The sequence below is a fragment of the Peromyscus maniculatus genome, chromosome 10 (genome assembly GCF_049852395.1).
Source record: "Peromyscus maniculatus bairdii isolate BWxNUB_F1_BW_parent chromosome 10, HU_Pman_BW_mat_3.1, whole genome shotgun sequence".
NCBI classification, from domain to species: Eukaryota; Metazoa; Chordata; class Mammalia; order Rodentia; family Cricetidae; genus Peromyscus; species Peromyscus maniculatus.
The window spans coordinates 11493507-11508353 of record NC_134861.1 but is presented as its reverse complement, the minus strand read 5'-3'; the positions used below and the strand labels follow the sequence as shown (position 1 = coordinate 11508353).

Genomic DNA, 14847 nt, shown 5'->3' with positions numbered 1-14847 from the left:
AGTCCCTCGACATGATCACAGGTACAATGCAACTGGCAAAATCCGATGTTTCACTACTGCATGTGAGTGTATGGCCACCAAGACACTGTTTATGAAACCATGGCAAAGAGAATCCCATTCCAATCTACAGCAGGCACCAGCTCTGCTAAACAACCACCATTTCCCAACTCCAGGCCATGCTTTCCCCACTAATGACTTCTGGTCTCCCAGTGTAAGCTTTGTTACAGCACCCACCCCCACCCCCGACCAAACACACACAACCTCTTCCTGGCTGATTGTTACTTGTATAATACACCATCAGAAATCACAGTGGCAGAGAGCATGATCTCAATGAGTCCACATACCTGTGAGCCAGCAGAGTGCTGGGGGGCCTAGACTGGCTACACAGGCAGAGCTCTGCTGATGCTGGACCAACTGCAGGTAAGGATGTAAACGGTTGAGCTCACTGTATGGAGGAGCCTGGGGTAGTGCTTCCCTTGCTGTTCATACTCACCCTCTCCTGTCATCTGCCAGGCCATGTGTTCTTCATGGCAAAGGACAGATGCCAGAATTCCAGTTCAGCATGATAAGCACTTAGCCTTGAGCCCAGCTTGCCTGCTGTCCTTGTGTTGCCAAAGCAAGTCTCTTGGGTTTTGACAAACGATGATGAGTCATGAAGGGCATTTTCATGGCCCCACTTATCTCTGCCTACTCATCCTTTCCCCATATTGAAGCTGCTCGCAAGTATGGGCCTCGCTGCTGTCTCCATAAGCTGTCTATGTGGTGTCAGGGAGTTGAATTAGTGTGTGTGTGTGTGTGTATGTGTGTGTGTGTGTGTGTGTGTGTGTGTGTGTGTGTGTGTGTGTGTGACTTCAGACTTGATCCTCTCACTTAGTAATGTATGGAAAGGTTATTTCAGGTCTTTTCATGCCTTGGCAGCTCCACTTCTTTTTAGCACTGTGTAATACTCCACTGTTTATCCATTCTATCATTACAAGATATCCAGGTGGCTGGGATAGTTAATTCCGATTACCAAGCCGATTGGATTAAGGGACGCCTCAGCATTAGGCACACCTTTGAGTATCTATACAAACATCCAGACAGGTTTAACTGAAGGGCAAAGGGAATGCCCTGAGTGTGGGCAGCGCTATCCCAGTGGGTCTGGATCTTAGACTGAACAGAAAAGGGAACAGAAGAAAGCCAGCTGAAGGGTTTATTCTCGCCCTGGTCTCCCAGCCTGTGAGGAGGGGCAGTCATGTGTTCTCCACTGGCCCTGGCACGATGGGCTATGCCTTCAAACAACACTATAGAATCAACCCTTTCTACTGCAAGCTGATTTTCTGTTAAGTGTTTGCTCATGGCAATGAGAAAAATAACGCATAGAACTTGAAATTTGAGCAATTTTGAAAACAATGCTGTAATAAGACTCTACATTGCGTGTTTTGTGTGAACATAAATGTTTGAGTCTTTTGGGTACACATTATGGTATAGGATCACTGTGTCAAACACCTAAAGTATATTCAGTCTTGTAAAACTGTCTTCAAAGTGAGTGTACTATTTTGAATACCTATGAACAGTTACCTGCCATAGGTATTCTTATGTTCATTAACCTTTGCTGTTGTTTACATTTGGTGTTTTTAAAAACACGTATTTAATTAATTAATTAATTAATTTAGTGTGCTGTGCATGTGTTCTTGTGCATGTATTTGCTCACCATGGTGCACGTATGTAGGTCAGAGTCAATTTGTAGGATGGCTCTGTCCATCAGAATTCAAGTGAGTGAAGAGACAATGCATGGACTTGAAGAAAACACCAGCAAATATGTGTCTTATAAAGAACTATTATCCAAAACATATCTTAATTATTTTTTAATTATAATATAATGACATCATTTCCCTTTCTTCCCCCCCAAACCCTTCATATACCCTTCCTTACTCTCTTTCAAATTCATGACTCTACTTTTTATTATTTGCTGTTACATACATACATATACATATACATATATATATATATATATATATATATATATATTCCTAAATGCATAAATACAATGCTCAGTCTGTACAATGTTACTTGTGTGTACGTTTTTTTGGGTTGACCCTTTAGGTTTGGATAAACAATTGGTGTGCTCTTCCCTCGGGGGCAGAAAAATTTTAAAACTCAAAACTTTCCAATAGAAATGACCAATTTAAAGCAAATAGAAGTAGATTTGAATAGTAGACACCTCATCAAAGAACACACATAGATGAGAATTTTTAAATGTTAGTGAAGTCTAGCTTATCAATTATTCTGTTCACAAATTATGCCAGTGATGTTCTCTCTAAAAAGTCACCTATCACCAATGGTCTCTGTATTTTTTCCTGAATAGTTTCCCAGCAGTTCTATAATTTGCATTTGTACTCAGGTCAGTGCATCCTCTAGAGTGGGCAGAGGATCCTGTCCAGGCTCTTCTGTGCATGTAGCATGTGGTTCTCTGTTGAATACTACTTCTACCCTACTGTGGTGTCTGCTACTCCAAGACTATGTTTCTCTGAGGCTCTGTTTCCAGCCTTTCTGTCTTGTCCTGCTGATCTGTTGGTCTGTTTTTTTTATGGACTGCACACTGCCTTGGTGACTGTAATGTCATTCTTAGCCGTTTTCTCCTTCAGTACCATGCTGGCTATCTGCTAATGTCCTCAAGATCACATATTGGCATTTCCTTGGGATTGTCCTGCATCTGTGTATCAAATTGAGAACAGATGGGTCTTCCCATCCAGGATTTGAACATATTTCCTTTTTTAAAATTTTTTCACTGATTTGTACTGTTCCTCATTTAGATCTTATAAATGTCTCATTAGATTTATATTCAGTTCTTTCATTTTGTGAGTGCCAATACAAATGATCTGTGCCTTTAATTAAAAAAATAGTTAATTCTTTGCTGAAATACATTCATTCTCTTTAATGTTTAGGTCTCTTGGAACATTCTTTTTTTGTGTGTGTGGAAAACAGCTTGGCAGTTTGTCTCTTTCAATAAATTATACTTTTTCACATAGATATGCAAAATCCTTAGTATAGAATTGTCTGTAGTGTTTTTGTTGTAATTTTAATAACCACAACATAGAGATTGCTTTGTTTTCATTCCTGATATCTGTAACCTGTGACTTCTCTACATTTTTTTTTTCTTACCTTGACTAGAATCTCTCCATTCCTATTGGATCATCTTTTGATTGTGTTGATTGTTTATCTGTCAGTGGCCTCACTTAATTTAATTGACTTTTGTTTTCATTTTTACTGTTTCCTTTCTTCGAGTTTTTACAAACATTAACCTCCTCTGCCTTTTCTGGTTTCCTGAGTCAGAAGCTCAGGCTCCCGACTTTAGATCTTTCTCTTTCAGCTGATGAGTTCAGTTCCAGAAGCTTGCCAGCTTTGTCCCCAGTTCGTATTTTCATGTTTGTTTATTTCACAATATCTTCCACTTACCCTTGAGAGTTCTTCTTGGCCCCCTGTGGTACTTAGAACTGTGTTGTTTAACTTCCAAGTATTTGGGGGGTTTCCACTTCCCCTCCTGATGCCGATTTCCAGCTGAACTTCACTGTGCTCAATAATTTCAGCTTTAAAATACCTTATGGTGTGCTTTGTGGTCCAGAATGTTCCTACCTCTCTTAACATTTCACATGGCCTGGAAAACAAGGTGGCTATCCTGCTGGTGTTGACTGAAACACAATTGATTAGTACTGGCATGACATAACCTTACCTACGCCCTTGCTTTTATTCTGCATGTTTCTTTATGTTTGAAGTTAGTTTCCCTTAGACAGCACAGATGATATCTTTCTATTGAACTTTGATGGCAGGTCTTTTAATTGGCTTATGAATACCATCAACAATTAGTCCTCAACTGATTTGTTAGAACTATAAACCACCCCATTAATTACTCTTCTTTGCTTGTTCTACATTTGTTTCTAGTCTTCTGAGTTTGGGGGCATTGTTTATTTACTTATTTTTAGGTTGTTTGGCTACAAGTCGAAACTAGGGCTTCATGCATGTTGAACACTTATTCTACCATTGAGCTGCACCCCTCAGGCCCTTCTGCCACATCAATTACACACTTCCTCCTAGTCTACTTCCTCTCTCTTTTATTATATTGGTTATAGTCTCTCATCCCCACAGACCTCTAGTGGTGGCTCTTGTGCATGCAATATGCATTTACAATGACATCAAATTCATTTTCAGATAGCACTGTCCTGCTTCGTGGATGACTTGGGTAGCTTACAGCAAAGCCTTCCTAATACCTCTCTGCCTGAGACTTTCATTAAATTAACCTTATCAAATGCAATGCTGTTCTTCTAACTAGTTACTATTTATTGGGTTAATTAATTTTTAAAAATCCTCCACTTATTTATGCTTATGCTCTTCATTTCTTCATGTAAGTCTGAGTTTCTGACCCCTGCCATTTTCCTTCTCTCTGAAGGATTCCTTACAATGTCTTTTAGTACAATATCTTCTAGCTCACTCACTTTGCTTATTCAGTATTGTGCTCAAAGTCTTAGTTAGAACAACAGAGAAATGAAGGGATATGAATAGGAAGGGAAGATGTCAAATTATCCCTATTTGCAGACAGCATGCTATTATTCAGGGTCTTCAAGGACCCTAATAGCTCCATCAGAAAAGTCTTGGAATGAATGATCCCTTTCAGCAAAGTATCAGGGTACAAATAAACATGTAAAATCAGTAGCCTTCCTCTACACCAATCAAAAACTCCCTGAGAAAGAGAAACAACAACAAAACAAGAAAAAGTTTCACTCAGCCTCATGTGAATAAAAGTAAAATGTCGAGGAACAAATATAACCAAGGAAGTAAAAGACTTGAATAAAGAAAAAAGCCTTAAAACACCCTTAAAAGAAAACCGAAAATGATACTAGGTGATGGAAAGACCTTCCACGCTCATGCAGAGCTACTGTGAAAATGCAAATTCCAATGAGACGCTTTTCACACACACAAAAAATAACCTCAAAATGTATGTGGAAGCACAAAAGGCCCCAGACAGCCAAAGCAATCTTTAGTAGAAGGAACAATGCTGGAGACACCATGATATCTGATCTCCAATTAATATCTTAGAACTATAGTAACAAAGACAACACACGGCTGGCATTAAAAACAGACATACAAACCAATGGAATCTAATAGAAGATCCAGAAATAAACTAATACAGCTACAGCACCTAACTTTTGACAAATGTTTAAAGAACATGCATTGGAGAAAAGATAACCTCTTCAACAAATGCTTCTGGGCAAACTGGATTTTCACATGTAGAGAGATGAAAGGTCCTTCTCACCCCAAACAAAAAACCATTCAACCTGGATCACAGATTGCAATGTGAGACCTGAGACTCTGAAACAGCTAGAAGAAAAACATGAGTAAAGAGCTTCAAGAGAGAAGCATAGGCAAGAACTTTCTGAGCAAGACTCTGATAGCACAAAAAATAATACCAAGAATTGACAGATGAGATGGTATGAAATCCCAAGCTTCGGCATAGCACAGGAAATAATCAGCCAGGGAGACAAACAGCCTGCAGAATGGGGAAAAACATCTTTACAGACTCCACTTCAGACACGGAATTTAATATGTAAAGTATATGCAGACCTTCGAAAACTGAACACCGAAAGACTCAAGTCATCCAATCAATAAATGGGCTAATGAACTGAACAGGGATCTCTTTGCTTCCTTCTGCCCCATTGGATCAGCCATCTCCTATATCCTCGGTGACATCTCCCCCTCTGCCACGCATCCTCTATCATTGTGGACTGAAGCCCTTCGAATCTTTGAGTGGAGCTAGGCTCTCCACCCTTCCCTTGCTTCTACCATGTGCTGCCACAGAGGTAACAAACACAACTAAGACAGCACTTGGTTGCAGTGAAGCTTTGTGAGTTATCTGCATCTCCATTTGGTCTCTACTGTCAACCTCGGATAATTCTTAAACATTGTAGTCTTAATGTTTGTTTTTTTTTTTTCCTGCTGGTTTCTTCATTTTTTTTCTCCTTCTGGTATTCTAATTATGCCCAGATTCTACATTTTAAAATTATCCCCTCTGTGTTCTTTTTTTTATTAGCTTCCCTCTTTTAATTATGTTTTGGGAAATTTCTATTAATAGGTGTTATGACTTGAATAGGAAATGTCCCCCACAGGCTTGTGCATTTGGACACTTGGTACCCAGCTGATGGCGATATTTTGGGAAGTTTTGGGACCTTTGGGAGTGTGGCTTAACAAGCCAGCTCCCCATGGGGGATGGGCCTTTTAGGTGATGCCCACTGCTAGTTTTGACAGATTTGATCTTTGGGCTTTCTGCCCTGTCAAGAAGTCTGCCATGGACAGCCACCCAAGCCATCATGCCTTCTCCACCATGATCCACTGAGCCCGAGGAAATCCTTCCTCCCCTTAGTTGTTACTGTCAGGGATTCTGCCATAGTGATCAGAAAATTAACTACTACACTTGCAAAATTACTGATTCCTTTCTCCATTTTATCTGCTTTAGCGATGAAATCATCAAAGATATTTTAAGCAATATATTTTTAAGTCATTTATCATTTTCTTAGCATGTCTGTATTATACACTTGCTATTATATCTCACCCACTTTTTCCACCAATGCTGTTGACCTCTGGCTCTGACACTTACTTTTCCTCACAGTGTGCCTCTCTACTGTTTGCCATGTCATTCCCTTTGGTTGAATGATGACACAGGGGATCAGTAGCTGGGCAGACAGGATGGAGCTTTTTATTAATTGGCCTTGGCCTTGGGATGTACTTGATGCTTGCATTCTCTTTAGAAGCCAGTAAGTTGTTCCTTGTTCCTTAATTTGACTCTTGTTTTTTCTCTTTCCAGAACATTTTTGCTCGAGGAGTCTAGATCTTCCAGCTCTTTCAACAGCACCTCATTTCAGCAAGATGGAGCAGTGTTGGTGAACTGGAAAAGATTTGAATCTCATGACTAAGTCCCAGGGTTCGAATCTGTCCACATCCTTGGGCTGTGACCTTCATGCTATTTTCCCCCTTTAAATGAGGCAGAAAGGTTAGGCGGTTATAGCTTGGGAGTTATCTTCCCTGTGTCTCTTCAAAAAAGCTCATATAAAGTTTGTTTAATTTTATTTTACTTTGGAGAGGAAGCTGTTACAAGGAACACTCTGTGATTATTGAGCAATATTTTCTTTATCTCAGAACCACGAGGGGATCTTTCTTGAATTTTTGCTGTGAGAACATCATGAGTGCTGGTGACAGTACATCTCTCCTTCAACTCCCAGGACATCAGTCGTCCCTTTTAGATCACACTCATCACTCACTTTTTCAGCTTGCCACTGAATATCCCCCCATCTTTGGCTGCAGTGAGCTCTGGGCAGCAGACTTCAGCTATGACTCTGCAGTCCATTTCTCCAGAGTAATTGGCTCTTGAAACTTGTTCTTCTGATACAAGAGGACTCACTGGTGTTTAATGCATTCTTATTGTAAGACAGATCATGAAACATAAACTCTTTCTACATAGGAGCTCCTCTCTCTCTCTCTCTCTCTCTCTCTCTCTCTCTCTCTCTCTCTCTCTCTCTCTCTCTCTCTCTCTCTCTCTCTCTCTGTGTGTGTGTATCCATCAGCATGCGTATGGAGGCCAGAGGCCAATGTTGGGTTTCTTCTTCATTGCTCTCTCTCCTGTCTTTTGAGATTGAGTCTTGCACTGAATTTGGAGCTCACCAATCCGGCTGGTGGGCTAAGCAGCTACCTGCAGGAATTTTCCTGACTCTGCCTGCACCCCTAGAGCTGGGATTACAGGCATGTGTGCTTCCACATGTCCAACTCAGCTTTTTGGGAGACGTTTTGGAGACCAAACTCATGACCTTTTGTTTCCTTGGAAAACACTTAATAACTGAGCTGTCTCCCCAGACTAGAATTGAAGTTCATAGTTTCATTTTAGAAAGAAAAAAAATCTATCTATCCCTATCATAAATTCCTTTAGAATTTGTAGGAAAGAGCAAAGAAAGGAAGTTAGGCCTTTTTAAAAAACTTAGAGACAGGATGATGCTATGTAGCTCATGATGGACATGACCTCCACCTCTTTCTTCAACCTCCGGAGTGGGGAGAGGCCAGGTGTGCAGTGTCATGTCCTAGTCCAGTGCTTTCTCTTTCTTTTTAAAACCAAGTGCTAATACACTAAGGGGCAGATTTGCTCTCTCCTGGAATATAAACAGGTCTAGACATTGGTAGGGGAGGATTGATCTTGTGTTTTACTTACAGACGTTTGAGTCAGCTAGGGAGGGCCTGTTCTTCCAATTTAGAAGATACAAAAATGAGACTGTGATTTGGAATTCACTTGTGCTAATTTCTTCCTGTGTTCATTCTCTTCTCTGATTCTTAGAGCAAATGTTCTTCTCAATCATTTACTTTAGTTTCTAACATTTCTCACTAATGATTGGTTCTTTCACGAACCCCTCCCCCTTTTCAAAATTTGAGTGATTTAAGAAATTTAGAATATACATGTAAAGCTTGCCACAAAATTAGCCAAAAATAAGTATGTTCAGATCTTTAAACAATTAAATGCCCTACCCTCATTTTTCCTAAAACAAACAAAACCAAAAATCACCTTTGGGTAAAAACTAAAGATGGAAAATTTCAACCAAAAAAGAATTATTTATAAAATTCAAGTGTCCTCAAATTAAAGTGTATAGTGGAAACTGTTTCACAATTTTAATTATATTGGCCATTCTCTCTAATGTTTATAATGGGTTATAATACCTAAAGTGGATGAGAAAAGCCAAGGACAAAATGTCAAGCCCAGAAACCACATAAAGGCTCTTAATAATTTTGCTAATTTCTGCTCCCCTTCAGGCAGACGTTGTGAAATGTAGACATCATCTGCAGGCGACTGGCTCACCCACACCAGAATCCCCAGTGAGTCCTAGAGAAGTTTCAAGAGGTAAAAAGTTGTTTCCCTCTTCAGTAACTAAAATAAGAAAGCCTCTATTTTCCTTTATAAATTGGAATACAATGTCTTTATTTTGGGATGTGTTGGTGCCACAGGCACAGAGTGGATCTACAGCGTCTGTGTCTGTGTGTGCAGTCTGTAGAAATCAAGCAATTTTGGTGCAAAGGAGAAGCTGGTGTGCAATGAGAAGCCTGCTTTTCTCAGCTGCTCTTCTCCCACAGTTCCGGTTTACCTGGAGCCAGGGGTTAGTGTGCAAGCTCTTATCTGCAAGTAGCTTTGAATTGCAATAGTGATTCATAATCTACAATCAAATCAGCCATTATATTCCAGACACTGACCCGGCCTGATTTGCTGTCCACCATTATCTTTATTATAACATAAGGAGATAGACATGTTCCTCCCTCTGTAAAGGCAGTTGTTAACTTGTCAGCTTTTATCTGCTGCTCTTAATTGATGGGATATCTCTTCTGGTCAAGAGAAAAGGCTCTTGGGAAAGTGAACGAAAGGGCTTTAAAAAGGGAAGGGGCCAGTTCCAAAGGAGAGAGGACTGCCCTATTAAGATCTTTTCAGCTTCACCCTAACCTACTAGCCATGCACATGCAGACTCAGTAACCCTGCAGAGAACCCTTCAGTCACGTGATCACAGCCAGGCCCTCTTTCTGATTGCCCTGGGGCCACTTTAATAAGCTCAGGGTGGAACTGGATCACTGAGTATTAGAGCATTAATTACTGCTGCTGTGACATTTGGCTGGCTTCCGGGGAACTAGGGCATGGCTGTTGCCCCTTCAGCAAAGAAGACAAGATCTCAAAGTTCTGGACCAGAAAGTAAGTCAAGATTTTTGCATTATCTTCCGTCTTCCTACCTCCTGATACCTGTAAATCCATACAGTTCATCTGAGTTTGTGGGTAATATTCTGGGGAGACAAGAAAAAACTAGTCCACTTTTCCAAACTTCAGGAAGACTGGATGGGTTATCAAAGAGGTCATTTCCTCTCCTTTATCTGTGGGAATGTTGGATTTCTCAATTGCCGTCCATCTGTAAGCATGAAGGCTGTTGCTGCTATCCGTCACTGGAAGACAATGGTGTAGCTGGGCTTACCCCACCCTATGTCCAGTATCAGTCGACAATATAATGTGGATATCATCCTAAACATATCAACTCTATGGACACAACAGCCCTAGTGTTCCTTAGCCACCACTGTTTGAGATGGGCATCGTACTCCTGCCTCCACACTTCTCCATGTAGCTGCTCTCAGCATGTGGAAATGGGGACTTTAACCAGAGTAAGTTATAACACAGAGAGTTAAGCCAAGATGACAATAATGAAACTATAAACACTGACTAGGGAGACGGTGCCTGCTAGAAGTGACTCTAAAACTTAGCATTAAGCTCTCTGAGGATCAAAAAGGAAAACAAAGGAAAAAAAAACCATCAGTACATGCACAGATGTATACACACATCTGGAATAGTGACAACATTTTATGCTTTAGTTTTCTAAACCAAAGAAATTATAAAATGATTTCTATTGGGCTATAGCTGATAATATAGGAGAGTAAAGAGAGTATGTTTAAACAATAATTCGGAAGATATTTTGTGCTTACTAGAAACAACTTAGGACAAATTCCCCTTCAGCAGAACTTTATTAGAGAGTCACAGCATCATGCCATAGACAGCCATGATGACAATACCTTGCCTTTATATGTTTTCTTGTGTGTGTGTGTGTGTGTGTGTGTGTGTGTGTGTGTGTGTGTGTGTGTGCATTGTTGGGGCATGGGGAGTGCTCCATGCCCCTATTTCCAGGGAGCCCAAAGTCAGGAAGGCAGTAGCCCAGTCATGTTGTTGATCTGGGCCTCAGGGAGCTGAACTTGACTCCAGTTGCATGAGTCAGGGAGGAGGGTGCAAGGCCCCAGCTGCTCACCTGCTTGTCAGAGCTCTCTCTGCAAAGGGACATGCTGCCAGGAGGGAGAGGTCCACGTTTGAGGAGCAAAATAGAAGCAGCCACAGGATCTGTGATCTAACAATGACAGACTATGGTTTTGCTGATGGAGTTTGGTACATTATCTGCAAAAAGTATCTGCCCCAGACATAGAAGACTGGGAGAAGGAGAAAACAGCCTGGAGTGGCAATCCCATTCCTCACACAGGATCCTGTTTCTGGGGAAACTCCCTGTGGGTCTTTGATTAAACACTGCTTCCCTCTCCTTTCTCTTAGGTGCTCTTCAATGTAGACTTAGTTCACGTCTCCTAACACCTTAGAAAGTTTCTAGATAATAAGCACATGCACAGCAAATAGATATGCATATATCTGTTGGTTTATTTGATAGAATAGCCACAGGTTTACAAAGTAAACCAGGGTCTGGTCTAAGATAGCACATATACGTAAGGGGGAGAGTGTTGGGTGGGTATACAGCAGCAGCACCTTTCTCACAGGTCTTAGCCTGCTGTCCTCCTGTAATGAAATACCCGAGACTAGACTGCTTACACAACAGAAATGTATCGTCTCATAGTTCCAGGAATTGGAATAGCCAAGATGTCGCTTCTTGCAGGGTTCTAGGGAGGCTTTCTTTTGATCCTGTAGGAAGGATTCCCCAGTGACTCTGGCAAGGGCAGTCAGTCATCCAGTCTCATTAGGACTCTACCTTACAGTCTTTTCAATCGTAATTGCTTTGTTATTGAACCTATCACCGGGAATAACGGCTCTGAAGTTCAGATCTTAACCTGTGACTGGGGAGGGCACAATGCAGGCAACAACACCTAGGAGCACCAAAAATAACTGATTCAGGGTGTTCTGGAAGTTGAGCAGATGAAAAAACAACCAGTCCTAGAGCACTTCTCCAGTAAGGCAGGGGGGATGATAATGCATGAATAACAATGAGGAGTTTCTAGAATACATTTTAAAACTGAGTTCTAATTGCTAAACTCCTCATAGATTCTTAACTCCAAGTCTTTTCAATCCAGGTATGCACTACATACTTAGATACAATTGTCTCAGTGAAATAACATGTTTATGAAGGTGAATACGCAATTTTATTTTCTCATGCTCAGTGTTGGTATCCTTCAATGGTTAGCATATTTTGCAATTTAGAAAAATGTTCTGAAAATTAAATGGGGCCATAAAGTCAAAACAGGAAAAGTTACCAGGGCCAAGTAGAAATATTTGAAAGTTAAGAAAAGCAATAGAAAAGATGAAAAACAATCCTGATTTTTTCTGCCAATTAGCATAATTTGCCCAAAGTTGTTGGCCATCGCATCTAACTCTTTGGTGAGCTCCGTTACTTAGCAAGAGAGATTCCCATTTCCTTCTTTTTTGACACTTTGGTTTTCCATTCGGCTCAGCTGTAATGTTCTTCTATTTTTGACTATTTATCTCCTAAAATCAGCACTTTTCCTCCACCAGGCCTTCTTCCACAGAAAAGTTTTTCACACCAGCACTGCACCCCTGAGCCATTGCTTCTCAAATTTGCATTTGTAACTCTCAGTTCTTCGTCTAGGGCTGCTGTTCCACAAGCCACTGCTCGCCGGTCCTTCTTCTTGGCTTCCTCATAGACATCTAAATATAACCGGTTCCGGACTTCATTCTCAAGTCCAGTGCGAAGTACTGGTGGTTGAAATCCACACACACAGAGTCACGTCTGGTCTCTCCATGTCAACTCTACTAACCAATGTCACCTCTGCTACTGTTTGTGAGTGTGTGCTTTGGCCTGCTGGGTGGTCCTGACCTTTCTCCTGTGCAGACCTTAGGACCCAGACTTTCTTGGTTACACAGTGAGATGAGTGCTGACTGATGTCCAAGTCATAGTACATTGGAAAGACTCCCATTTTAGAGCAGAAAACAATGATCCCATGTCCAAGATGCTTTTATCCACTGTGTAAGTTGTTTTCTTCCTAAACTCTGAGTGGGAGAGACACTAATACTTGGGTGATGGTTGTCATATTTCCCTTGCTATATTGGCAACATATGGCTTATTATTTGGTTTATAGGAGCTGACTGCTTAGAGTTCACCTTAGTCTTAGAAAAGACCCTGGAGACCATGGACTTTGGATTGGCAGTATTGAGACTATTAAAACAATGGGATGCTTGAAATCAGATTTAAAGCATTTACTTTATGAAGTGGCCATGAACCCATGGAGGTGAGTGACAGAATGCTGGGGTCCGAATGTGAGTTGCCTTCCAGTGTTTGGATTCATGGCCTCCAGTTGGTGGTGGCATTTTTGGAAGCCATGGGGCCAGGATAGCTGAAGTAGGTCACTGGGAACAGGCCTTCCTTGAGGATTATACCTACTTCTTGCTCCAGCCCAAGATCTCAGCTTCCTGGTTTGCTGTAATGTGAGCAGTAAACATGTGGTCACCGCTATAGATGAAGACTTCCATGACGTGCCTGCCATGCTGGGCTGTGCCCTCTGAAACAATGCCCCACAATAAGCCGCTCCTACCTCTCGTTGTTCTTTTCAGAAATTCTGACACAGTGGCAGAAAGTAATGAGAAGCAAATGTTTCATACCAAATGTGGACTCGATTTTCATCTCACCCGCCTGCCATATCCAAAGGGGGAAGCTGAGTCTCCACACAAGATAAATAATGTTAAGGTCCCACAGCTCATCATCAGAGAAGCCTCCTCTTGAAGCAGATGGGAACAAATACAGAGACCCACAGCCAGACAATATGCAGAGAGTGAGAGACCTCAGAACACTCAGTCCTAAATGGGATGTCTCCATCAAATCCTTCCCCTCTGGGCTCAAGGAAAACCTGCAGAAGAGGAGGCAGAAAGAGTGTAAGAGCCAGAGGGAATGGAAGACACCATCAAAACATGACCCTATAAATCAACGTGATCAAAGTACATCTGAACTCACAGAGACTGAGGCAGAATGCACAAGGCCTGCATAAGTCTGCACCAGATGGGGTCCTAGAGCTGAAAGGAGAAGTTGGACACATGTTCCATCCCTAACCCAGAAGCTACCTCCAATTGATAACCACTTGAGAATGAAAATTTAATTTTCTCCAAGGGAGTCTCATCAGGGAAACAACTACTTTTAAGGGTAGGCTTCATGCTCAGCAGTAGACGGCCAACAGAAAATGAGCTCAATGGTATCTTTGGAGGTTCTTTGTCTCATAAAGTCAGGCTAGGACCTTTTACTTTTAATTTGATCTTATTTTTTTATCTTTATTACATAACTATATGTGTATCTAGCTATATATTTTTTCTCTTTTTATCCTATGGAACTTTTGTATATATATATTGTGACTTCCAGCTTAGTGTTTCTATGTGATTCCTGAGTGTGCGAACAAGTGGGTCTCTGTATCAGTTTCTTGTGCTTTTTTGGGGGGGGGGCTCTTTTCCTTCTGTTTGTTTTGTCCTAGTCCAATATGTTAGTTTTTATTGTATCTTATTCTGTTATTATTTCTGATAAACCTGTTTGTTTTCTAATGAGAGACAGAAAGGAGGGTGGATCCAGATGGGAGGGAAGGTGGGGGAAAACAGGAAGGGGTAGAGGAAGAGGAACCATAATCAGGATACATTATATATAAGAAAAAAAATCTACTTTCAATCAAAGGGAAAAAGATTCCATGGCCTCCTGGCATTTCCGACTTTCTTTTATATTAGATGCACATTCATTAGATGTACACATGTGTATCCCTTGCAAAGAGTTGCTCCCTGTATTTTCTGGGAATCAATTCCAAAGCAGCTCATTTCCAAAGGATAGTAATATTTGTGGTTACCCAAGTCCTATATATAAAATAGTTGTTTATATGTGACCTACACACCTCCAGCATACACTAAACCATCTCTCAACTGTTGGTCATGCTAGTTCAGTGTAATGTTATATGAACAAGCTGTTCAGATTATGTTGACAAGAAAACATCTATAGCAATTCAGTGCAGATACAACTATGTTCCCCCCCGAGCCCCGAATAGTTTTAGTTCAGTGTTGTC

The 14847-nt window shown here is 41.0% G+C and overlaps 1 long non-coding RNA gene across 1 annotated transcript; it reads left to right on the top strand.

The window, feature by feature from the left end:
* Nucleotides 1–350: 350 nt before the first annotated feature.
* LOC121832566 (uncharacterized) lies at nt 351–14229 on the top strand. Its single transcript, XR_013042638.1, has 5 exons — nt 351–420; nt 6836–6979; nt 8821–8908; nt 12408–13047; nt 13370–14229. It is a non-coding gene; the product is annotated as an uncharacterized LOC121832566 (long non-coding RNA).
* Nucleotides 14230–14847: the final 618 nt, after the last annotated feature.